This window comes from Apus apus, chromosome 5 (assembly GCF_020740795.1).
Source record: "Apus apus isolate bApuApu2 chromosome 5, bApuApu2.pri.cur, whole genome shotgun sequence".
Lineage (NCBI taxonomy): Eukaryota > Metazoa > Chordata > Aves > Apodiformes > Apodidae > Apus > Apus apus.
The window spans coordinates 61728503-61755468 of record NC_067286.1 but is presented as its reverse complement, the minus strand read 5'-3'; positions in this window follow the sequence as shown (position 1 = coordinate 61755468).

Genomic DNA, 26966 nt, shown 5'->3' with positions numbered 1-26966 from the left:
TTGGGGTAAGGTTGTTTTGAGTGGTGTGGCCATGGAGGAGAGGGTTGTGCTCCACCAGTGCAGCTTGAGCAGCCGTGTCTGTGCTGTACATTTCCCTGTCCCTCTTACTATCAGGTGCTGAGAGGGATTTTTTATTAAAACCTAATCAAAGGCTGGGGTTGTTTTGTGCCTGTCGCCAAATGGATTTTTTTTTTTTTTTCTAATGAACTGACCAATTTAAGAAAAATCCTGCAAATTCAGACCAAATTCCAATCAGATTTAAACTCATGAAAAGAATTACCACCTTCCCTGCACTAACATGTTTTGTTCACCCCAGGTGGTGCTTTCTTAAACAGGGTCTGTCCCCTTCTCATCATATGTTGGATTTTTACCTAGGTATAGATGAACTTTTTGCCCAGATGAAGAAGGAGCAGTTGAATTAGAGACATCTGCAAATTCTGTCATTAAAAAAATTATCCTAAATGGTGGATAAAACTGACGTGAAATACCGTAACACAGAACTTTTTGCTTTCCATCACTGTATCAGAGGCAAATATATTCCTTCCTTCCTCGTTTCCTCAGCACTGAATTATGCCTGTACCTGTGCTCATGTACATGTGGTGGAGAGGGGCTGCAAGCCTTTCTTGTAATCAAACCACACACAAATTTCCAAGTGTTTTTCTGTGCCATTAATCTTAATATGGAATGGTCTAATCTGTTTATAGCACACAATAGACGCTCCCCCTGCCCCAATAAAAATCTTTTCCACATGTCTGGGCAAAAAGCGTGAATAAATAACATCTGATTTCCATATTCAGAAACAAACAGCTACTGTAGATTTATTTTGATTTCCAGCATCCCTCGTCGGTGGAGCCTCCTTGCCCCAGAGAGAGAGAGGGATCAAAGATAACATTCTTCTCTGTCTGGGTGTACTTTGTGGACCTGCCTCCCAACCGCGGGATGAAAGGAACTTGCTAAACTGTTGCCATTTTGCAACATCTGCTATAATTCCCCTAAATCCAGATTTGTCTGACACAGAGAGCTCCTGTTCTTACATCATTGCCATGTGACAGTATAACACCAGTCACATCAAGCTCGAGGATTCCAGCTCCGGGCGATGATAATATGAAGAAAACCTTTTTTGCCTAGGGCAAAACACTTGTAGCAAAGTATTATTCATCTGGCCAATTTAAATCTTCTCTCAAAAAGGTACCCAGAAACATATGCAGTGTGCCTTTGTAAAAGGCTTGAGCTGCTCATAGGCAAATGACCTGAACCAAGAGTACAAAACCCAATGTCCTAATTAATTACTGCTAAGCAGCTCTGATACACAGAAAAGAAATGCTGGTACTAATCCTTAACCCTGTCCTACATTCTTAAAATAGCCAAAATATTGCTGACAGCTAGGAAAACAAAATTGCCTCTCATTTAAAGGTTTTGGACCCTGGCTTAAAAATAAGATCAGAATAAAATATTTGAAAAGAGTGATTTTGAAAAAGCCGTGTTGGAGCAAATAGTCTGGCTCCAGAGTGGCCTGGTCCCTTCTTTTGGGATGGAAATCATGCCAGGAAAGCAAAGCCCAGCTAAAGCCTCTCCAGGCCCCTGTGTCCCCTTTTGCTCTGCAGACCTGCAAGGTTCAGAGCCACAATGTTGGGTTGTTTCTCCTGATGAGAACGTTTTGTCTGAACACCACCCAGCATTTATAACAAGAAAAAATAACATGAACATAGGTAAAGGCAATGCTATTAGAAGCCCACTTACTGGAGCAGACACTTGGTGCTTTTATTGGGATATAATCCTTCAGTTTGCAGGCAATGATGTCGAAAACCAGATTTAGTGTTGACTAATGACAGCCACAGTTTTGTACCAGTTTCTTGGCTGTAGCAGCTTGGCCTGGGAGCCGGGAAATTCACTTTTTACTAGATTGGGTAATTCTGTGGCTCATGGTGGAGTAGATCAGTGTTGGGTGGAAAAGTGGTCTTTTTGTGGCTGGGAGGGGGCAGAGAGGAGTCCATTTTAGAAAAAAACCCTTAATATCAGCTAGAGGGAGAGAATTGCCAGAGCCAAAACCTGGTAGTAACCACATCACATAACCACGGCCCTGTTTAGCAAAGGACTTGTCATGAGGCTCAGTTGCCTCTTAAGATTAACTCAAGACATGTGTAGACTTTATACTCAGTTCAGAGGAGACTTTCCACTTGACAATACTATTCTCTAGTTCTTTCTCCATCTTGGGAAGGATTTGGGATGGGGGTTTTTATTTTAGCCAAGAAGCACCAGTGTCAGACCCTGAGTCCTCCTGGGTGATTTTTTGAACTGGCTCACAGCAAACTCTTGAATATGGTCACTGCATTTTTAGCACCCAGGGATGGAGACTCATCAGTAAAGGCTGTGTCTTCCACTGCATTGAGACACAAATTTCCCATTAAGAGAAAGGAAGACCTTTTCCTTAGGTGCAGCCCTCCTCCCCTGGCCCCACTGGCTGGCATTTGTGAAGGATCTGGTTTGCAGGAATTAGACTCTGAACATTTCCCTGGCAACCAGACCAGGCCAGGAGTCTCCACTGGATTTACTGAGCAATCGTTTGCCTGTGAGATGTTTCCTTCTGCCCATGCCACCTTCCTTCAGGCTGTGACCCTCCTGAAAGCCCTGGCTAAAACTTTGTGTCCCCTGCCAGACAGGATGTGTAAGGATGTGTCAGCACTCCTTTGTCACTGCCCTGTTATGAACTTAATGCCTCAGCATTGACACAGCTTAGTGATGACATTGAGAGCATGAGTTCTGACTCAGAGAGATGCAGCACCTCCACTGTGGGGGTAACTCCATTGCCTGGTTTTGCTTTTCATATCCTGCAGGGCACCAATTTCTGGCTGTGCACGTATATCTTAGGGGTCAGGTACCTGCAGATGCTATGAAATCTGGTGTGCACTGGCTTCTCCTTGCTGGTGAGACCTCTGGGTGAGAGAGGCAATTGGAGCTGGCAGCTCCTTGGAGAAAGCCACTAGCATGCTTCAGGACACCCATCCCAGAAGGGAAGGTCCTTTCCATTCAGGGTTGGCAGAGCCTACAAATTAAGACAAGGCACAAGGGCAGCTTGGCTGGCCAAGGCAGCACCAGGCCAGGGGCATCTTCACTCCCCTCAGGGGATCCCAAATTGCAACAGGTTGCTTATCCAACCCCACAATGAGGTATCAAATGCCTTCTGCGGACACTTCTTGGGCCCAGCAAAATCAGGGATGTCTTTTCCTGGAGATCACCCTTCCTCTGATCATCCACTTGACAGAAAATACCGATACCTGCTCCTCCAAGGGGTTTCTTCATCAAACCTCTCCACAGAGGAATTAAATACGGAGCTGGCTTTGATAACCTGGGTGTCTAGTATTGATACAGCTCTTGCAGATCACTTCTCGTGGCTCTGAAAGTCACTGGGACTTTCAGCATCCCTGTCCTGGATGACTGGCTGGAGCTAGAGCCCCATTCAATAGCTCATTAAAGAGGATATTTTTATTTTCTAAAAGCTTACATATTGCCAGGCAAACTGCTTGTTTCTATAACCCAGATAATTACATAAAATCAGGATTTCTCTACTCGTTATTAGCTTACTTTTAAAATTATTTGCAGGGAAATAAAAATGGTGTCCTCAGTCCTGCTCATTTCCTAGACAAACATTCTTGTTAAGTCCACATCCCCCATTTAAACTTATTTTTCTTTTTTTTTTTGTTTTTCATTTCCCTAAAGCTCTCTTAGGCTCTTCCTAGATTTGGCTCTGCCACCATTTCATTTTGCTAATACCCCTTGAAACTGTTAACACTTTTTCCTGAATACTTTCCTAGTGGATAGGAGGCAAAAAAGGAAGAAAGGCTACTGTCAAATTGATTAAGTGAAAGCTCATTAGAGAAAGTAACAAGAGGTAAAATCTGCATATGCATTGCAGAAATGTGTCTGATCTTGCTAAGTTGTGAAAAGACAAAATAAGCTCAAACCTCCTTGTGCTGTAAGTAGTTGGGGGGAGATGGGGGTTGGGGAGGGGAAGGGCTCCCAAACTGTGTTACATTAACTATTCCTCCTTGGAATTATGGGGTAGAGCAGCCCCTGCTCACACCACTTCAGTCAAGGGTTTGCCAGGGTTTTAACGAGCAGCCCTGATTTATCAGGATTTGTGCCTGTGTGGTAAAAATCTGCTCTTCCTTGAACCCTGACAAACAAGACTGCAATGCCAAAACTTTGGACAAAAATCCAACAAAGCTGTTTAAAAGGTGGCTGTTTAAAAAAAAACAAAAAACAACAACAGAAAAAAAGAAAAAAAACCAACAACTCAGTGGTAATTACTGTGTGTGTTGTCTGCAAAAGCACCTATTTATTTTCTTCTTTTTTTGGCTTTCCAAGCAAAGTTAGGTAATTTGTTGGCCTGTGATAGGGAAAGTCTCACTTTGGTTTTAATAAACCAGCTTGTTGAGTTATGGATGACTAAAAATGTGTGATGAGTTTGTCCTGGGTTGAAGTTGAGGTAGAGGTATGAGCTGGACGCATCCTGTGCTGGGAGCACCTTGGGTGGGATCCAGGCTTGTGAGCAGGTTTCTTGGTGCTGCATCATGACCCTTCATGGTACCCACTGTAAGGCCAGGGCACTGTGAGGTCTGCAGATGGATTTCATCTTCTCCCCAGTTTGTCCCTCCATGACTGGGGATGTCTGGCTGCCTGTGGAGATGCTTCACTCCAGTGTACCATTTTGGGGCATCTTCCCCAGCTTAGCTGAGCCCCCAGCCCTTGTTAGAGGCTGAAGCTGAGCACCTTGCCAAGGCTGCAGCTTAAATTGGCATAAATTACTGAAAACATAGATCGGAATTTGCACGTGGCTTTGAGCATGGGCTGTACATCTCCTTCCATGGGCACTTTTGTGAGAAGTGGATGGGGCCAGCACATAACCCTTGTTGCCCATGATAAAGGTATTACAACATCTTAAATATCTTTGCTCTTAAATGTACTCCACTAGCATTTAAATATATATATATATATATCTCTCAATTAAAAGAGAAGAAAGAAGAGGAATACCAAAACACCAAGCCAAAGTAATGTGATAACTTTGACCTTAATCCATAAAAGACAGATTATTTTATGGTTCAGGCTAAAACTCAAGGTTGACATCTAACCTGACACAACTATGCCATTGCCTGTGAGAGTCCTTGTTAAAAACAAAACAAAACAAAACAAAAAGCTGGGAATCTGCAGGAATAAGCCTGACAGCACTAATTTAAATAGGAAAATGTATCTGTTTGGGAGGTAGGCCACACGTCTGAAAGTTATGAAAGGAAACACCAATAATAACCATCTGCAGCAGAACACGTTCCTTGGAATGTGGAAATTACTGTATTACAACAAAGCTGGTGTTTTCACTGGGGTGTTTTGTAGCCTGGCTCATAATATTATGTATTTCGGCAGATCCTTGTAATTACAAATTTAAGTCTTAAATCCTCGGCTTTTCTTTATGTTCTTAAAATACCCCTATAGGTATCCTCACTCCAAGCTTAAATCAGACCCAAAATACAAGGTGAAATGGGGCTGGTTGAATCCCTGCACTTTCTAATGATATTTATTAAGCTAGTTTTGAGGAGAAACGTTGAGCCGAGCGTTTTATTTCAATCCAGCGGTACCTCCAAAGCGCTCTGGAATTGTTTAATTAAAAGCAAGGTGCACATTAATTAGAAAGGATATCATTTTGTCATTTATGTATAATTTCTTGATTTTGTTAAGGGAATAAAAAAAAAATAAAATATGAAGAAAACCCCCCAAAATATAAAGAGAAGGAAGGAGCAGCAAGCCTGATAATAGCCCTCCACGGAGAAGAAATAAGTATACAAGAGAAGAAAAGCACAGTGAGGAACATAATGTTAGTAAAACACTCTTAATGCTACACAAGCTGTAGAAAATGCTACTTTGCATTAGGGCTGCAGCATCGTTAACTGTGAGCAATTGAGTAAAGAGTGCACCTTTTAAACTAATTCCTTGTGCTGGAGACATAGCCCCATCCAGAAGCCTACCTCATTAATATGCTATAGTGGTCAAATAGGAGATTAATAGCAAAGTCACCTGCTAAACCTACAAGGAACCTGTTGATTAACAATAAGCTCCAAAAATAAGATACCAGTCTGCAAAGGAAAATCGAGTCCAAGGGCAACAAGTGCTTCTGTAATTTATTCCTTCTTTACACAAGGGCATAAAGCTCCCTTTATAACCATGTTTTCAAGGCCCTGCTGTGAGCTGTAGGTGTGAGCTTTTCAGCTGATTTATTAATTTTAGTTTCAATCAAAGTGTCACCTGCAGACACAAAAATGTAGGCCTCGCCACAGAAAATACAGTAAGGAAAGGAAAAAAAAAAAAAAAAAGAAAAGAGAGGGGAAAAAAAGAGTAAGGAGAAAAAGAAAGAGCAAACCCAAAGGTTTTATTTGGAGAAACTCTGCCAGCAATTTATATTTTTTAATATTTGGTTGTTTTGTTGTGGGTTTATTTTTTCACGTGAACACCGGACGACCTGTTCTCCACAAAAGCCCCAATAATTCCCAGCCACATAATTAAAAAAATACACAACTAAATAAATAAATAAATAAAACATTCCCAAATGAAACATTTTTGTCATACTTCGAAAGTCAGCCCCAGACCCGGGAAATGGCGCTAACCCGGCGGCTGCCAAAACAATCAGCCCCTGTTGTCAGTAGGGGACATTCTCCCCAACCCACCCCCTGAACAACAAGTCCACTGAGCAAAATGTGCAAAAAATTCTCAATTAGTTGTCTTTATTTAGTGAACACTATGGGGTCCTCAACGGCGCTATAGAATTATGGCAGGAAAGCTGAGCTCTTCTAGTGGCTTATTAGCATTCTCCGAGGGTTGGAGTGCTGCTGGTAGCAGACTGGTGCCTCCAAGAGCTGGTGGTGGGACCCCAGCACTCCTTTGGCTTTGTCCTTTTGTCCTTCCCAGCCAGCAGGAAGTACAGCCCCATGTCCAGGGTATTCTGGGATACCTTCATCTCATTCACTGACCGGCAGCTCCTGGGCCTTTGTCAGTGGCCATGAGCATCCTTCTTGCCTGGGAAGCAAAACCTCTGGGTTTGCCTTTTTTTCTAAAAAAAAAAGAAACCCACAAACCAAACACCCTACATTTAGAAAGTGGGTTTTCTCCCTCCTCTTCCCACCAGGTTTTCCAGAGGAATGTTGCCACCAATGGGCTGGGGTGGAAGAAGCTAAATGTTATGCTGCCGTCCTATTAAATTACATCAGATATTATCGACACCCCGCTTCGATGTTAGAGCAGAAGAAGGCAAGTGGGGGTAAATGGAAGTATCTCCCCATCCAATTCTTATCTTAATTTAAATGTAAAGTGATTTTTTTTAATATATATTTTTTTTTTTAATAAATGGGATGGGGGGGGGAGGGAAAGTCGGGCAGCAAGTGCTAGAAATGTCTTTTCTGGGAAAGAGGGTATTTGCTGCTTTAGGGAAAACACTATCATTGACTAAATTAACAAGTTGTCTTATCAACTGCCATAAGCCTTGAAGTCTAATTAATTTAGTTCTGATCAATAGCCTTGAATGAAGCATTGATTTCTGCAGCTTTCCAGGGTTGCAGCAGAACCAAATTCTCTACTCCGTGCACACTTCTCTCGTAGGAACCAGGAACTTGTGGCATTCACATTTATTTCCCCCTCTCCAATGTCTAGCAAGCATTTTAGGAATTAATTTCTTTGGAAGAGCTGATTTTTAAATTTATTTTGAAGAAAAAAGTGGCATGACAGGGTTTCTCGGGCAATGTACTTTTCTCTTTTTTGAGTTATATTCTGCTGTAAAAATCTCTGTCTAAGAGGAAAAGGATTCAGAAGTAGATCATGAAATGTTGTAAATCTTGGCAGAACTGTAGAGAAATCAGTGGGGCTTTCCTCCTTCATGCCTGCCAAAGGACTGACTTCTTGAACATAGATTCATAGAATCACAGAATGGTTTGGGGTGGAAGGGACCTTCAAGATCATCCAGTTCCAACCCTCCTGCCATGGGCAGGGACACCTCCCACCAGACCAGGTTGCTCCAAGCCCCGTCCAAGCTGTCCTTCAACACTGCCAGGGATGGGGCAGCCACAGCTTCTCTGGACAACCCGGGCCAGTGTCTCACCAACCACATGCTAAAGAATTTCTTCTTAATGTCTCACCTCAATCTCCCTTACTTCAGTTCAAAGGCATTATCCCTTGTCCTATCACTCCATGCCCTTGAAAAAGTCCCTCCCCAGCTTTCCTGGAGCCCCTTCAGGCACTGGAAGGTGCTCTAAGGTCTCCCTGGAGCCTTCTTTTCTGCAGGCTGAACAACCTCAACTCTTGGGTTGAGCCATAGGATCCCTGCTGTGCTTTGAAGATAGAGATGTTTGGCTTTACAAATATGTGTTAAAAAATCTACTGCATTAACCCAAACCAAGGGGCCCCTCACAGTCACTTGAGTAAGAACAAAGTCTCTAAACACCAATGGATGAGCCTCAAATTAAAAAGGCTCAACTGGTCATATTCAAGCTGCTATCAACAGACATGCAATGGCAGCCTGTGAAAACGTGTTCCTCAACACTTCCAGTTAGAAGATGGTGGCTTAAATCTCTTGAGAAAGCAAAGGAGACACTGAAGGAGAGTACAGTGTTGATGAAGAGGCTTTCAGGAACCCCATCATGCTGGTGGTGGCTTCAGACCCAAAGTGATATTTCCACACTGCGCCAAGATGTGCAAAGCCCACAGGTCCCTGTGGGTGGAGGAGGCATCATCAGCTGTGACAGTCTTGTGCCCTGAAGGGATGCTGGCTGGTGTTCCCCAGGGAAATGGGCTCAGTATTTGTGTCTGCAAGCCCAAGGGAGACCATCCCATCTGGCAGGAAGAAGGCTTGGGGTTAAATTCTGCCCAGGGCTATGTCCCTGCAACACTGACTGTGCTCTGCTTTTGGCACTGCAACCAGGAGCCAGAACACGGGGCTTCCTCAGTGTGTCACTCACGCCCAAATCCCCCATTACAAAATGAAGGAAAAAAACAGACTTGGAAAGAGGAGTTGCCCATCTTGCACCTGCCAGAAAACGCTTTGACAGCCCCAGCAGGGCTGCTGGGGTGTAAGAGAGCTCAGAATCAAGCCCTAAATGCTTACAAATGAGCTTAAAGTCCAAACCTGCTCTAGCAGGAGGAGTCAAGCCTTGTGTCAGGTCTCCCCCAAACCCTTCACCTCCACCACCCTGTCTGGCTGAGGCATGTCATTCACTTTACTTCTTTATTCCACACGTTCTCCTAGGAAAAAAGCCACACAAAACCTATTCTCATGAAAAGAAGAGGAGGGAGTCACAACAGTAAAAATTGAAAACCACCAAAGAATTACATTTTACCTTTACAAAATCTGGCTCTTTTAACTTAAAGTTAAAAAAAAAACCCAAACCCCACCAACAACCAAACAACAACAACAACAAAAAGAAACCACCCCAAACCACCCCACACCACTAAAGTCCCTCTCTTAATCTGTTTGGGGGCCTCCATTGAGTTTCCATAGCACTTTACAAAAGATCTTTATTGAAGAAAAGATTGGACAAACTTTCCTTATATGTGTGGCCCTAGCCATTAATTGCCCCTGTCTTCTTTACCAAGGCCTTATTCCTATGTAAATACCCTTGCATAATGTTACAGGCTATTGTCAGGCCAGCGCCAGTCAGTCGCCACTTATATGCATTTTTATTTCAATCCGCTGCGCAGAGAATGAAAAGATGTCTGGACTTAAGCTGTTTACCAACTGGGCCAAAGCTGCAGTGTGGAAGAACTGAAGAAAGCACCAGGCAACTGCAGGAACAGGCTTGGACAATGCAAGCAGCCATTTTCAGTTGAGTTATTAACCTACCCTGAAACTCTTCTAATCTACGTGGTTTTTTTTGAAAGAACAAACGTACTGAACCAAACATGAATGAGCCAGGACTATTAAGAGAGAAATCCTCTAAAGGACTATTGAGCTCAACGTAGGTTTGTAATCATTTTGTCTCAGTTGCCTGCTACCAACATTATCAATGATGAAAATGCTTGCTCAGTTGTGGGGGATTGTCTCGTAATTAAACGCCAGGGCCGTACTGTAAAAGAACATGCAGAAGCACAGGAGATACCAGGGGCTTTCAAACCAGCCACATGGAGAAAGGAGTCAAATCAGGGATGGATTACAAACCAACTCGAAAAACTGAACGCAAGACACCAGGATCTTCTTTTTAAAACACATTTTTAGGCAGGTTGGGGAAGGAAAAATTGTCAAGAGGAGTTCTCGCCTGCAGAATCCGTCAGATAAAAGGGAGCAAAAGTACGTAGGGGGAACTCTTCCTCCTTTAGGTTAAAAAAAAACCACTACAGGAATGGCAAATCAAACCCTTACATACCCTGGCAGAAAAAGAAAAAAACCCAACTTATAAGTTTGCTTCAGGCTACATCTTTGTAGTGACTTAATGGCACTACAATCTACATAGTGTAGTATTAGCCTTAAGAAACTCTGGACTATTTGCATGCATATTAGAATCCAATGAGAGCTTAATAAGTGCATATATATGACAGAGGAAACATCTCATTGCATAGTTAAGGCTACAAAAAAACATTGAGGGAGGCAAAGTCTCAAGTTAATTACCATCACAATGCAATCAAGTACAGCAGTCATAGCTGAAAACCTTTTCTATTAAGACAGCTAGGCTCAACCTTGTCTCTGCAGGTCAGCTCCGGCACAGATAACCTTTCCAGCAGACAAATACATGTAAAATTGGCTCATCTAATTAAAAGCTCAGGGAGGTGTAGAAAAATACCAGCACACTGAGGCTGAGCAAATCACAGAGTACCCCCTCCAGCTGGATGAAGCTACAATATGTGGCTGCTGTTTGTTCTGGAAGGAAACTGAGTCACTTACCATTTCAATAGGTTAATCAATTGACAATTAAATGGAGAAATTGGTTAACTCTGCAACAATTAACATGACACTCTATTAAGTACACTTTCTAATTGCCACAGCTGCAAGTGAAAATTAACGTCTGTGTCAAAGCGGCTGCATGAGGCTGCGCTGTTTCTGGTGGTGGGAAGGTGATAAAAGTAGCTTTAAAAGCTCGATGCTCATTTTACACCCTTAAGCACGGTGGGGAAAGGGTCCAGTGCTGAGCTCTGTGGTAAGCTATGGAAGGTCTCATGTGTTTATTGTGTGTATATTTACACCCCTAGGCAGAATAATGCACGTTTGTACCTAAACACATATCCCTAGCAGAATGTATATCTCTTTAAAATAACTTTAAAATCAATTATAAGCTTCCTTGGGCATTAAAGGTCTATAATATATGTACCTAGTGTGCAAATAGAATGTGTGTGACTAAAAGTATAAATAGAGAAATGCTTAATTAGCCCTGCACTCAAAGGATAAGAAGGAAATATTAACAAAATGGTCCTGTGTCTGTAGAATTGGGGCTTTGATGGTAACTGGGAAAGGTTTTGGTTCTGAATAAATATTTGGTTGTTGTGAATGCCTGGCCAAGGATTGGAGAAGACACCAGCTGAGCCTGGGCCCTCCTGAAGTCGTTGGAAACATCATAGTTGCTTTTCTCAGGGCAGAAATGTTTGGTTTATATAGCAAAAGGTGTTGAGCTCTTGTTCTGCAAGTTCAGTTCCCAGCTCCTCTGTGCAGCTCCTGGGTGCTTTGCTAGAAATACAAATAGGCTATAAAACCCACTTTTATTCCAGGGACAGTGCTACTTGCCTCAAAAATGTTACTGCTTGATACATGCTTCTCCCACACTGTCCTAGGATGTGGATGGGTGTTATGTTCAGCAGGGCATGGCTGTCCCTGGTGGTGGTGCCGTGGCTTTTGTGCATGGTTCTTGGGGCTTTTTTTGCAATACAAATAATCACTGGATTCTTCATTTAGTTGTCTTTAATCTCTGTTCATTCATCGTGGAAAGCCAGAAGGGCAAAGGTCCACCAGAGCTCTTCCTCTGGTCAAAACACAGAGAACCACGATCTGTAGGAGTTGTTCCTCTGAAGAAGGAGAGAGAAATCAGGCAACAAGCCCCATCCTCACTTTGGTGACTTCCCTGGTGCTCAGCAATCTGCAGGAATGAGGTTGCATCTTTTGGGATGTTTAGGGAAATCTGTTTTCTTGTGGACTCAGCGCTATGATGGACCACTTGTATCACACATAGGTGGTGGAGGACAAGAGTGCAGCACATCCTTGCATCTTACCCCTGCTTTCTATCTACTTCCTTCAGAGAATGGGATGGAAGGTGTCACTCAAACATGGGTCTCAGTAGCCAGCCAACTTATGCTGGCAATAACCTCCTGGGAAACCTGCTTCCTACAAAGAGCTATCTGGGGCACTTATGTAGGACCCCAACACAAGAAGCCCTAGAGACTTGCAAGGACACAGTCAGGTTTTTCCAGAGTAAATTCTATTACTTTTGAGCTCTTCTGTGAAAAAGCAAAGCTGTAAATCCTCAAAGCTAATAGTGCTCTAATAGTAATTGTTTTTGGTTTTGGCCAGAAAAAGACACAAGGTTACATCAGTAGCTGTTATTCAGGAACCAGACCACGGGAATTACAGATTTCTGCAATAAGATCAATTAAGCTAAAAGCCATATTAAGCAGTATTGCACATCTGCTGCATTTTTTAATTCCGTATGGGTCCTTGCCCTATGAAAGTGTTTATTGTTAATCGAGTTGTTCAGCTAATTGATGAAATCAAGCCCTAATATTTTAACTCAGCCTGAATTCTCGACAGGCTGCAGAACTCCTTCCAGTTTGGCTTTCCAGAACCTTGTATCTGATGACAGGATTGAATTTTGCTAGGATAGCCTATTAGCTGCTTCATTTCCCGGCGATGGAGAATTTAGATTTGGAGCAGACAGAAAAGCCAAAGGGACAAGGCCTGGTTTTGACTCCATGAACAAAGTCTGTTATGGCAGCAGGGAGGAGAACTAGGTCTGCCAGGCTTCACTGTCCAACCTTGGAGTACCTGCAGCTGCAGGAGAGGACTCTGTGGGAGAGACTGTGGATTTCTGACGTGCACCAAGATGTGTCATTTGAAGGGCCTGCTCATCTGGCAGCTAACCAGAGAGCCCAGCAGTGCTGGTGGCAGTGGTTCAGGCTAAATAAATAGTGAGGAGCCAGAGATCAGGGTGAAATCCCAGCTCTGAGGAGTCTGCTGATGGCTTTGCCCGGCCAGCACTCCTCGGCTGAAAAACCCCTTCCTCCTCGGAGAGAGACGCTGAGCAGATGGTGCAAATCTTTGATGTCACATCTGGAAAAGTAGGAAAACCAAGAGCTGTCCCCTTTTTGCAGCTGCAGAGTTTCTGCTCCACCCCTGCCCGAATCGAGGGGAGCTTTGTCCCCAAGTGCCGTTAATGTCATCGAACGTACACCTCTAATTGCAGCTGCTTTTGCTCTAATTATAGCTCCGTTTGGTTAGGATTTTCCTCCAATCCCTCATTTCCCCTAAAGCAAACACCAGAGCACCAGAGTTGTAACCCCAGTGGGGACATTTATTAATAACCCCCTTGGCAAATAGGGAAAAAAATCATTACGCTGCATTAGGCACTAAAATATTTTCCCACTGCAAAGGCTAATTGATAAAACCAAGCAGACATTATGGGGCAATTAAAGTTAAGATGAAAATAAACATGAGAGCAAAACAAAAACAGGCTGAGGGAGAGTATTTTATTCTGCCTTCCAGGGTTTGTGGGGTTTTTTTGTGAGTTGGAAATGAGATGTTAGTAAATAATCTGAGATTACCAGCCTTTGCTGGAAAAAGAGAGAATGAATGGGGAAAGGAAAGAACAGATTCTTTCACAACTCTTCAAGTGAGGGAGCTTACAACTCTTCAGGAGTTTGGCAAGTCTTGCAAAAAAACCCTTCTGTTTTTGAATTTTTCTATCAACTTTTTCTCTCTCATGGCTGGGATTGGCTTTCTGCCCCCTCCCCAGAACAGCTCCAAATTCTGCACTTTGCTACACAAGTTGACCAACATAATCTAAATGGGTGTGCAGCCCCACAGAAAAAACCAAAACAAAACAAACCCAAAAGGTTGTCATTTTAAGTAATTATATAAGATGAAAGGGAAAAAGTGAAAAATTACCATTTATTAATTGAACTATTTCTTGCTTCAGCTTTAAATTCTGGATGAAGGCTCTAGTGAGGGTAAATGTTCAGGGTAAACCAGAATCTGGCAAAACTCTGAATTTATTCTGGAGGGATTATCTTTTTATTTGATATTTGTACAGCGTTGAACACCTTTGATCTTAACCTATGTCCAGGGTTCCCAGCTGGTAGCTGCTAGGACAAACCAAACAGTGAATGAAAAAAACAGTAAGGAAAACACACTGGTCAGGACACACATTCCATGCACTAACTCAGCAGGATGGGGAAGGAGATAATGAAGACACTGGCAAACAAGACACTTCCTACCTGATATTTTATTCATTCATCAAACAATATTACCTATTCCTGTCTGTGCAGGCAGGGGCAATTCTGTGGGGCTGATTAAATAAGAAGAGAAAGAGCAAAAAAACCCCCAAACCAACCCTGCTAGTCAGTGGTTTTCACTTTCATTACATGAGTGAATTTTTATTTTGTTTAGGTTAGTAAGGCTCTCTAGCAGCTGAGAGAGCTGTGCAAGTCCTGTCTAAAGAGGTGGTGGATGCAAGAAATCCTTCACTTTCTACTTGCCTGTCTGGGTTAAAAAAAAAAGTCAGAATACCATGGTTTTAAAGAAAATAATAGAAAAGGTTGGTTGTGTCCTGGCCCTTTTTGAGGACTGTACATATGCTGAAAGAGAGGAATTGGCTCCTGTAAATCACAGCAGAGATTTTTGGGTGTTTCTTGGGAAAATTCCTCCTGAGTCTGCTGGGACAAGGATCTCCTAACATTCGGAAGACTCCAGTGGGTATTGGGGGTCAGCTCTGTATGTTGTGCTGCCAAACAAGTCCTGAGGGACTTGTCAGTGCTGCATCAAAGGTGATGCAGGACCTTTTTTTAACCAGGCACTTCTTGACCCTTACTGAGCATCTTGCTACTCCTGGAGTTTGCATCCTGAGGGTAAACAGCTGTTTAAAAGGAGGTCCCTCTGTAACACACTTGTGTTCAGAAGGGGATGGCTTGTCCTCAAGTTGCCTGAGGACAAACACATCTGCCCATTTACCTGTGACCCAGGTGAGATTACTCTTGGCTTCCTATCACATGTCAAGGGTTTACAGTGGGTTGTAGCCTGAAGATTTTTAAGTACATAGCTGCTCACCGTCCTTTCACTCACCTTTCACAGAGGAGCTGTGGGAGCCTTTTCCCTCTTCAAACGTCTGGACTGGTGGGTGCAGCTGCATTCCCTGGGAAGAGAAGCCCTCATGGAGAACCAGCAGACAAGCTGAAGGCAGGATTCAAATCTTCTTCAGTCCAAATGTGACATGGTGGCAACTCATCCCAACTCTGCTTGCTTTAGAAGGGTGTCTGGGGGTCTCCCACCTCCACCTCCTTCATTTTTTGGACCCAGATCACCACTTGCGCAGAGATCAGCTTCCAGGTGAGTGTTAAAAGAGGCTCATATTAAAAGATGATTAAAAGAGGCTGAACTCTACTGCTTTGTGATCTCAGATGCCCTGAGTTTTCAGAGGATGGGGCATAAGAAGTGTGAGGACAAGGTGGGAGAGAAGGAATAAGCTGGGCATGGATATTCCTTCTACCAAACTGGTTGCAAATTGTCCATCCCAGTGTGTCAACATAGATACAGACTGTAAAAAACTAAGGACCAGGGACTAGAGTTTTCATTTGTTTTAGACATCTACAACTTGGATGAGGTTGGGAAAAAGAAATTTGAAATTATAATATCAAAACTTCGGAAAACATATAGTCAAAACCTCTTTTCAGTTTTTAAAAAAGAAAGAAGCTGAACGGGAATCTTTTGTGTCAGGGAAGGGAGAAACTGACTGCAGAGCAGGGACCTGCTGGGTGTTTTGAGGTGCTGTGGAGCAGCAGTGCTGGTGGCTCTGGGGCACTCCTCAGTCTCCATCAGGCAGGGAGTTAGCATGGCTGACTGTGCTGGTCCCACCACACTGCTCCTGGGCTCCCAGCCTCCCAAAAAGCAGAGAAAGAGTGAGATGCAATGAAAGGTGCCTATTACTAGCTGAGGCTGGAGCCACACCAACGTAGCGTTGCTCCTTCTGGACCCCAGATTAGTGGCAACACACCTCTCAGTGCATCTTACCACCAGCTTGGAGCCATGATCTTGGGGGCCAGGTACCAGCTTCCTCAAGCTGATCCACCACACCTTGCAAGAGCCCTAAAATAAGAACTGCAGTTAAGTGTGTTCTTAATTCCCCCTCTGTGTTCATGGGTCCATTTAGATCCAGACTTTGATCACCAGACTCCCTCACCAGTCTCCTCATTTCTAACTCCCAGGAGCCCCTATCAGTGCTTATCACACCCCCATTTTCCTTCTTTTCCTTTTCCCTGTATATCTGAAATGCCGTGGCTTTCATGCTGCCCCTTCCTGTTGCTCAGCTCTTTTCATTCCAATCTGAGCATTTTCTCTCCCTCTTCTGCCTGGGATCTTCAACAAGGCCTGGAAGGAACAATTACAGAAGACCCCATGCTCTGCTGCTCCTTTTGCCCTGTGAGAGTACAGTGTTGAACACAAAGACCCTTTCAACTCTGGCTGTGATAAAAGCAGCACACTTCTCGAGTTAGAAATCATCCCAGCTCTTGTTCAAACCTCCTTGTTCATCCCTTGAGCTCCAGAGAGTAACCAGTGTGGTTTAGGGCAAGACATTTCTTAGACAATGTTTCCTGTAGCTCTGCTACTGATGCTCGGTTGGGACTCACATCTTTTTGTAATATTTGTTGCTTTCTGCTGAGAGCTTGCTGCTATTTTTTTTTCTTCTTCCCAGTTTGTGGCACATCTATCCATCCTTTCTCTTCTCACTTGGAACATTTCTTTACACTACTTTCAGGAGATAGGAATTTCCATCCCAGTGCTCTCCCTCAGCTCCTGAGCCCCTTCAGACTTTGATCCCACTGTAACAATGAGCGGCCTCATCCTCACTTGTGGGGGATGTTATTTGGTGCCCATAATGAGCTTTTGGGTCAGTAATATGACAGGCCCAAGACTGGGACCTCATCAGTAGTTGACCACTGGATCAAGCTGCACAGAGGGGCTGTGGGGTCTCCAACCATGGAGATATTCAAAACCAGCCTGGACGTGGTCTTGGGCAGCCTGTTGTAGCTAGCCCTGCCTGAGCTGCTCTTGGACTAGCCTGCCTACCTCAGCTTCTGTCATCCTGTGAACCTCCCTCCTTGGATTTTTTTTCAGCTTCTGAAGTCTCTCTCGTTGCTCCTTCTCACCACTTTCTCCCTCTCCTGGCTTTTTTGTTTCATTTGACTCCCTCTGGATGCTCTTTCTCTAATCTTCCTCCCCCACTACTTACCTCCTGCCTCCTTCTGGCCTCTTGGACATCAACTTGCCTTTGTGCTACCTTTTTTTTCCCTGTGATCTTCCCAGCTCTTGTGCATTCAGAACAAAGTACAGAGGATCTAAGCAAGACCAAGAAAGCATGCCTTTTCACCAATGTCATTTATTATGTTGAGAAGGTGCTCAACAGTTAATGCATAGCAGTCACACTTGGACTCCCAAAAGGTGCTCACTTTCAAAACTGGTGGCCAGTGTGTTTTATAAAGTAACATATATGTGCCACTATCAGAGATTCAGCTACAGAAAATAGCCAAAGAGCAGATTTTTGGGGCAGTGACTGGTGCTCCCTTGCCCCCAGGTCTGTGCTTGTCCCCTCTGGACCTGGGCGTAGAGGGAGCACTGTGCTGGTGCAAAGTCACCCTTGCCATGGGTGAGAGTGCCCTACTGAGGGCTGGGGACACCCAAAAGTCATCTGACCATCTTTCAGCACTGGAGTGAGGATATTTGTGCTGCCCAGGACTTGAATGAAGCACCACTTATGGATGCTACTGGAAGTGGATGAGTTTATTTAGCCAAGCTACTAGTACTTTGGGGTATTTCTGTGCTGGTTTATCACCTCAAAAGGAGGCAGACTGCTCTAAAATGCTCAATACTTAGAAAAGCTTGTTTCCTCTCTCCTGCTGTACATTATTGGTGTGGAATATTCTCTTCTTAAGCACACTGCAATAATATTAGATAATTACTTAGCTCATTGTTCTATACGAGTTTTGGTAATTCATAATTGTCTCAGAGCTGAGAAAATGTTTCCTTTAAGAAGGTTAAACAAAGAGTTTATTGACATTAGTGAAGATTGGTTAAAGAAAACATTATTAAATAAAAGGAGCTTTATTTAAACACTAAATTAATCATTTAAAGGCAAATTAGAGGTCACAGCTCCTCCTAAATAAATGATGTTAAACAATAATTAGATATCCATTTTAGATTACAGGCAAGCACTTGGGCTCAGTGGGCTGAAAAACAAGTTTCTTCTCATCTCTTCAAATTTGTTCAATATCCATAATTAAAGCGAATTGCTGCCCTGCTTAAATTTCCTGTTCTGAGATTAAAAACAGATTCCGTTTGTAACTGTGTGTCACATTCGCCACTGGATGATAAAACATCTTTAAAGCTCCACTTTCCTATAAACAGAAGAAAAGATGAGAGCATCCAGAGAGATCCCTGGCAGTGGGAATCGATTCTCCTAAGCTACTGGTTACAGTTATCAATCTTATCAAACAGGCCGATGCATGAGTGCCCTCAGCCACTTTGATTTGTATGATCTCTCTTTGCCAGAGTTAACCTTTCCAACGTTGTGGCCTGTGCAATGTGGACTATCCAGGCTATAATTACACTCCCTTTCATTAGTCCTCTTAGTCACCTCTGAAGTGTGAGATGAAATTCAAGCAAACGTCCTTCTTTTCCCATTTTGTTTCTAAATTTGATTTCATTTAGGGTGGGGTTTTATTTTTTTCAGCCCCAAGTGGTTTCATTCATGGTTTGCTGCAAATCTGGACCAGCCTCCCCTTCTTCATCCCCTTTCAAAGGGGGGACAGGGAGTCACAAAACCCACTGCCTCACCTCTCGCCACTGCTGGGTTTGCATTAGGCCTCCTCAAAATGATGGTGGCTGTTGAGCGTTGACAGGAACCATACCACCACCCTCCCAGACCTTTTTCCTCTTTCATAAAAAGTGCTGGGAATTTTTTTTCTTTGCCCGCCGTGATCCAAGTGTTAAGGAGTTGGATTAATGAAAGCTGACGTTAGTGCTGATAAATTGTGACACCACCCAAAGCAACCTCGGCGACGGACGGCAACATCGAAAAGCACAAGCGGATTTCTCTCTCTGTTAAGGGATTGTCCTGTAAGGAAGCAGAGGCAGTGGAGAGGGGAAAGTGGGAAGGTCTGGCAATATCTTCCGTGGATCTCCCCGTCACTGAATGTGGGGGATTTTTTTGCACCAAGTCTCTGCTCTGCTCCTGCCACGGCTGACACTGACGCGATGTCGTGTTGGAGACGCCGTGTTCGGCGTGAGCCAATATTGTGTGGCTAATTGTCATCAATAATTGCACACATCCCGTTAGCTTTGGCTCCAGTTATTTTCCATACCTCTCCCTGGCATGCAGGCTCCCAGTCATTCCTTATTTTCAGTGCCAGGATCAAGGTGAATATAAACTTTGCGTTCTGCTAAAATATAGATTCAACCTGTTTTCATTTTCTTTTGTTTTGAAACGAAAATGGCTGATGCTGGAGAGATTTTTAGCCCCTCCACATGTTATCTCCTGCCTCACACAGATCTTCAGGTTCTGCAACAGTGGAAGGGCCTGCAGATTTCATTTAAATCCATGTTCTAGGAAGAATAACCTCACAGGGAAAAGTTGTTTTGTACAACCTCGATATCTCTCATTAGCCAGCAAACACAAAGGAACAGAACAGGACTTTTCTGATTATTTTAGTGTTTTTTTTCCCCTTAACTACTGAATTTACACACAAAAAGAAAGGCACTTTGTATTTAAGGTTAATCAAGTTGCAGTACAATTTTTTACAAACTGGAATCACGCTAATCTTTTTTTTTTTTCCTTGCTCTAATGTGTGGCTGTTGAAATCCTTAGCTGTGATAAATTAAGCTACTTATTAATCTAATTATCGTACATTCATCCTAGAAACTTTCATGTGACTTGAAAAGGCTATTCAACCTTTTCCCTCCCCTCCTAGAAAGGGCTCAACCTTGCACCAATTAAGATCATTCTGAAGTAATGCTTTAAAAAAAGCTTTCTTTAATCACCCAGTGGAACATGGGCTGATGGTAAGCAAACTAAAAGCTGTGAGAAAAGTTTACCTTACCTTCAAATCTGGACCTTTTGAGTTGGAAGAGGAAGGTATAATTGTGGTGTTCCTCTCTTCCGCCTCTTCTCTGCTCTCCTAAAAAAGTCTACGAAATTCTTTAGCAAGAAAAGTTGTTACTGAAATCCTTGGCTTTACTCTGATCATAGTGAAGGACAAGATGGGAAGATGTGCTTGAACAAAACCAGGGAAGTCTAATTCATTAGTGCGATAATGGGAACTTTTTGACTTCCAAAGTATATATTAACCATTCGGATTTATAGGTATTGTTTTGTTTCAAAGGCTTATCAATCAATACGAGAACACCCTGATACCAAAGTACCCAAAGGATTAAAAAAGAAGGAAAAGAAACCACCCAAGAATGGAAAAGAAATAGGTTACAAGTGTATCCTACCTTAAACATCCGTTCATTGCCAAACCGTTTTGTTACCTTTTCTTAATAACCACATAAATGGAGCTGTTTTACATTCAAATTAAAGTAGGTATTAATTTGAATGCAAAGCAGCTCAGTTTGTGTCGATTCAATGACAGGTTTACCCCCAGACAGAATTTATGAACAGCCCGATGTGGGGGGAGTCCTCTCCTGCTCCTCACCCCCTCTCCGTGCCTGGCAAACTTGCTAACTGTGAATAGTTTTTGAAGTGAAGATTAAAAGACTGGAATTATAAAGTATAATTACATTTTATTGAAACTCTAGAAATCAGAAAAAAATTCAGCAGGAAACTTTTAGTGAAACATGATGTGTTGTCATTATCATTAAAAGATAAAAGTTCCATACTGTTTTTATCTGTTTATTTGGAAGAAATCCAGCCTTTGCAGTTACGCAGGAAACAAAAAACTGGAATGCAGGAGTAATTATTAAAACTGTGTGATTTGTTATCTCAGCTACTGTCTTTCCAAATGGTAATGCGATATCAGCAGCTGCAGACGGTCGCTGATTTCCTCTATTAGTAAACAAGTGCTTTGGAGACCTGTGTGAGGCACTTTAAGCCCACTACTCCCCGAAGTGCTGTCAGGCTTAACTACTAATCCATGGTATTTCAGAGCACTGGAAATTCATCTTTATAAAACCTGAACAAAAAAGGGAAAAAGCCTGGAGGGCAGGAGCTCCCTCTGGTGAGACAAATGACATGTTCATTTATTAATGAAACAATAACCCTGGAAAGAGGATCAAAGCACATTCCATCCTCACTTTACAATCCCCAATTTTCTCAGGCCATACCATTTAATTGAGCCATGACAATGGAATACTTAATTGTTGCATTAAAGTTTGAAGAAGCGACTTCTTCTGAATCAATGTTCATTTTTGGATTATGACAGTATAATGTCACCAGCTTGTAGCTGCTGGAATTTTATTTACTCTCTTTATTTTATGCAGAGAGAGAAAAAGAGCTCATTTTATTCTTTTACCAAAGGCCTCTCATCCCCAACCATAAGTAGGGATTTATATACCTATACTGGAGGTGCAGCCCAGCTGCTGGCCTGTTGCCATGATGAGGTTGTGCCCAGGGGTGACTTCTGCAGCAGAAAGAGCCATGCAAAGGGTGCAGCACCTTGGCAAGGTAAAAGAAGCCATCTTCCCATCTAAGATTCTAGAAAAAGGCTGAAATATGGAGCTGCAAACTCCTCCTTTCAGGTGCCGCAGCTCAAAGCAGAGGCAGCATTTTAATTTCAGCAGCTCTGCTTCCAGGAGAGCTTGGTGGTGGGTTTGGATTGCACATGCAAAACACACTAAACGTGGGCATTCCTGTCTTATTGATGACTTGGCCTCCTGACTCCCCTTTGAGAATGTCTTTAAGCACATGCACATACCTCTGTAAGCACCAGCAATGTCCCAGAGCTCTCCAGGGGATCCTTCAGCACTTGAAGTTCTGATTGTTCACCACCACCCTCCTGACTCCAGGTCACAGGCAAAACTGAGCCCATCCCACTTCCTGAAGCCAGTATGACTTCAGTGCCATTGCTTGTTTGATGGGTCTAGGAACAGCTACAAATCCACACCAAGACTGCCCACCCTGCTTGGCACAGGCTTTACCTTCTCCCAGTAAAACACATGGATGCCTCAACGTGTGGTGATGCTTAGAAGGCTTTTGGTTCTCACCCTAATTTCAGATAAGGTCATGGAGGACCTCCTGGTTCTCTCCTGTGGGCTCACACTCTCTGCCACCAATGCTTTGAGTTTGTGCCCAGCTGCCTCTGGGGTCCCCAGTATTGTGAAAGGGCAGAAAGGAGAAGGTCCCAAAAGAAAAGCTGAGCTTCCAAAAAGAGTAATATAACTTCTGAAATGAATGCCTGTGTTGTATCTACTTCTCCAAGTGTCCTTTCCCTAACATCTGATTTTATCAAAGTTCTTACCAGTGACTCCTTTTATATAACTGATATTTACCAACTCAGTACCCAGTAGTGATTGACTGCATTCTTTTCCTGTAACCTGATTATAACTTAAATGTAATTTTCTGGGTGCCTGTAAAGGAGCAGCCAGAAAGGGTATCATGCACGAGTGTCTGCTGCCCTCAAATTCATACATTATAGTTTATTAATTCTCCTTATGACATGTATGATAATGTACTTGCCTGTACATAGCACCTATCATCTAAGAACCTGAGGCACTTACAAACATTAACTAAGCCTTACAATCTTCTTACTTTGAGTAAACAGGGACAGAGGGAGGTTAAGTCTGTCATCTTGACAGCTTGGTGCAGAGCCAGGCACAGAATTGCTGTATCCTCACACCTTGTAGGCTCTAGGGAGCTCATGGACCCTGTAGGATGGCTAAAGGTCCCCATAAGATGGCTAATGCACCCCAAAGGATGGCTAGTGCTCCCTGCTCCTCCATATTCCTTGGAGATGGTTTGCAGGAATAGGTAAATGGGTCAGGATCTCAAAGGGATCACTGCTAAATTGTCTGTACTTAGGCATATTTCCCCTCCATGCTTATCTGACTCAAGCAATGGGTGAGGTGTTGGCTAAGAAAGAGGCAAGTAAACCTTGGTTGCTCAACAGAAGTACAAATCGTTCCTAAGATGGGTTTGAAGTGGGTAATTGAGAAAGTCAGAAGTGTTGAAAAACCCACCAAAGCAACAGGTCAACCTTTCGACGTGTCATTTTTTCCTAAAGACACTGAAACCTCTGCAGCAGCAGAGATCTGCTCTGTGGGATTGAATAGAAAATGCTATCCATCCCCTTTAATTGTTCTGAACACTAAGGGATGAATTAGAAATGGGGTGGGATGGGGATGCTTGGGGGAACTGGAGCTTCATAGGATGCCTTATTGTTTTAAAAGAAATGTATCACTCTGGGGGTCAGCCCAGGGGGTCCCTCCAGGTAGGTCACACAAAGTTCCTCTGCATTCCTAACAGGAAAACAAGCAGATGAAAAAGTCTGAGTAAACTGATTGTGTAACAAAGCCCAAAGAGACTATTTTTTCCTTCCCCTGGAGTATTAAGAAATCTGTGCAAAAATCCCCTGCCTTCTGGAGGGCACTGCCTGAAGAGCACAGTGCTATTTCCTGTGTGTCTGGGAGCCCCGGCCTTTTATTTCTTCTGTGTGTGCTGCAGCAGGGTCTGGCTGCCCTGTCACTTCTGGATGAATATCAGGATACCCCAAGTATTCCCAACCACAGGGCTGAGGTGACAGGGACCAAAGGTGATTAAAGCCACTCCCTGCATGGAGCTGGTCCTGAGTCCACTGGCCGTGGGGACCTCTCTGGTTCTACCATGTCCCTTTGCACAGACCCCTCCATGCCTGGGGATTCTCCATCCACCAGCAAAACATCCCTAGTCTTTCCCAAACAATAAGAGGAAAGACCATCTGGTGGAGTAACACTGAAAAGGGGTGTTTATCCCTCCCCTTTGCTGGAAGGTGCGTGGCTGGGACAGGAGCAAGAACAGATGTCAAGGGCTGGGAGAGGAGGACGAGGTCTGTCCAGCAGCAGCAGCTAAGTCTGTCTGTCCCAGCCTGTGTGGAGGTGAACGTGACTCCCCCTGCCCTGCTCCTTACCTATTGAGTCCTGGAAATCCGATTAGTGATCCAGGCCAGCCATACATGCAGCCAAGCAATTACATTGTTTTTTTCCTTTGCTGCAGCTCGGCGGGTTCTGCAGTTGAGGTTTAAAGGAAAACAGAATTTTGAGACCAAAAAATAAATAATAAATATAGAAGTGCTTGATGATATTAGTATTATAAAGGCAGCTTACGGTACTGGATATTACTGTTCTGTTCTGTAGTGATTAAGGGTTCTAGTTGAGGCTGGATGGTTTATTATGTTTTATTGAGGTATAATAAGAGCTGGGAATTGAAGGGAATAGGAAAAGACAGCAAGTGGAGGAGCAGTGATGCCTGTGGTACTGCTGGGAAGCTGCAGTGTAGGATGAATAATTCCCTGGTCCTACAAGGATGTAGATCCACCCCATGCCCACATCAGGAGATATTCTCCACACCCAAGAAGAAACATGAGGCTGCCTCTGGTGATGACACTGAAGGAGTTCAACTAAGATCGTAGCGTGGATGAGAGCCCCCAGCCTCTAACCAGAGTGTCCCCATCCTCCCTGGACTGGACCCCTGGGCTTCCTCATCCTGGGGTGGGTTTTAATGCTGTGCCCATTTTGGCAGCACCTGGGGGGGGATTGGGTATCTGGCTTGGGAGCAGGGCATGGCAAAGTCATAACTTTCCCAAGGGTGAAGAGGTGAGCTTTTGGAACCACAGAGGAAATGTTTTCTCACAGAAGTTGAAGATAATAAACTCCACTGAGTGAGCAGTCACCGGGAAGAAATATTTAATTATCCTTCTCACCATTATGAGGAACTTCTGCCACTCTTCAGGTTATTATACAGTAAATAACCAGTTTTCTAAAGGACAGAGCTGTTTTAATTATATGACAATGAATGCATAATTATTATGTTTGTTAGGAGTGAATCACAAGACAACAGACTTGATATTGCTGCTCTAGTTAGTGCATCTTAATTACTTTTTCATTTATTTTGCATATAAAAGCTATTTGCTAATTGTCTTTGCTGTAAATATGCAAAATATAATTAGTCATTCATAATTCTTTATGTGTTATCTAACTGTACATTTGTTACTGAGGAATGTATATTAAAGTTTGAATATTTAATGGGCTTTTGTGGTACAGAATATTTTTGTACAAAGTTTTCAGGAAGTATTAGAGACACAATTTAAACCTTCTTTTAACCCCTTTCCCTATGCAAACGAATGTTTCCCATAAAGACTAGATATTGATAAATTAAACCCCCTGGAAATCCATTTCTATTTTCTAAGCATACAATATAAATCCACTGCTGATGATATGAAATGACTCTTGGACTCAAATTGAAACCAGAGAGATTAGAGCCTGTTAAAAGCATTGCAAGTTGCTCTCCACAGTGAATTTAAACTGGAAGGATGGAGTCATAAATGCATTCAAATCACCTAGCAGGAACAAATGCCTTTATCTTTGGTTAGTTTCATTGCTGTGACAGTCGTGCCATGCTGCAGAAGATTCTGATGGCAGTGTGAGTTTTCTGAGAGCTACTGCTGATCAGAGCCACAGGTCACCAGTCCCAGCTTCTCTAAGGCTTGTAAACGTTTGTCAAATATTAACGTATACAAGACTTCAAATCTTCATTTTGCTTGTTTTGCAGTTCTAGCACTTGGATCTCTCTTTTATTTGCATTGCTCACCTGGAACTGGAGTCACCTATCTGGCTACACCACGTTGCCTTTCCTTCTTTATGCCTTCCTGGATTTTTTTCAGGCTTAGGCTGGTTTCGTCTGTAATTAGCACTCCGTATGGCCCACGCTTCCTGGGAATGTTTTACATTGTGATTAGATTCATTGCAGAGATTGACTGGTTCAAATGGGCCGTGTGTTTCTGGAAGTTGAATTAAAGTCCAGGTCTCAAGAACCTCTGCAGATAATTACACATGATCTGCTCCCTCGTCTCGGCGAAACGTTGCCGGTTCGTTCTCCCGATGCATGTCACATCCTACATTTTTTTCATCTCAAACATTTGATTTACCATCCGGTTGTACTGTTAATCCTATGTCATGACACTCCTATTCACTTCTGCTTTTCAACTGAAAGCAGCTTCCTATGAAGATAAAGCTAGGTAAAAATCTATTGTAAAGAAAGAATCACTTGAATGCAGCTATCATATCGAAAAGAAAACACACTCCTCCACTCTTCACCCTTTGGGTGCCCTGAATACTTTTCTTAATGATGAAGTCAAATAGAATAGCCACTGAGAATACAAGTCTTGGTTATTTTATTTTTTTTTCCCCTTCAGAAATAATCCTGCTCTGTAATTCTATAATTGTTCTTATTTACGTTGGGCAAATCTTTTTCAAACTAACATATATAAAACCAGAGTGACAGTAGGTTATAAATTAGAAAAGAAAAAAAAAAACCAACCAAACCCAACTCACATGCTTCAGTAAATTGTGATATGAATAAATCATACATATCCCTACTTATCAAACAAGTATTTAGAAGCAAATTTAAATAATTCTATTTAATGCTGGCACTAGCATAAAACCCACAACTGTCAGTGACATTTTTTCAAGCAGTCGACTGCTTCAGCTATAGATTAAAAACCATACATTTTAAGCATCTAGAACAGCACGAAAAAACCTTTCAAACCCAACCACTTCAAACCAT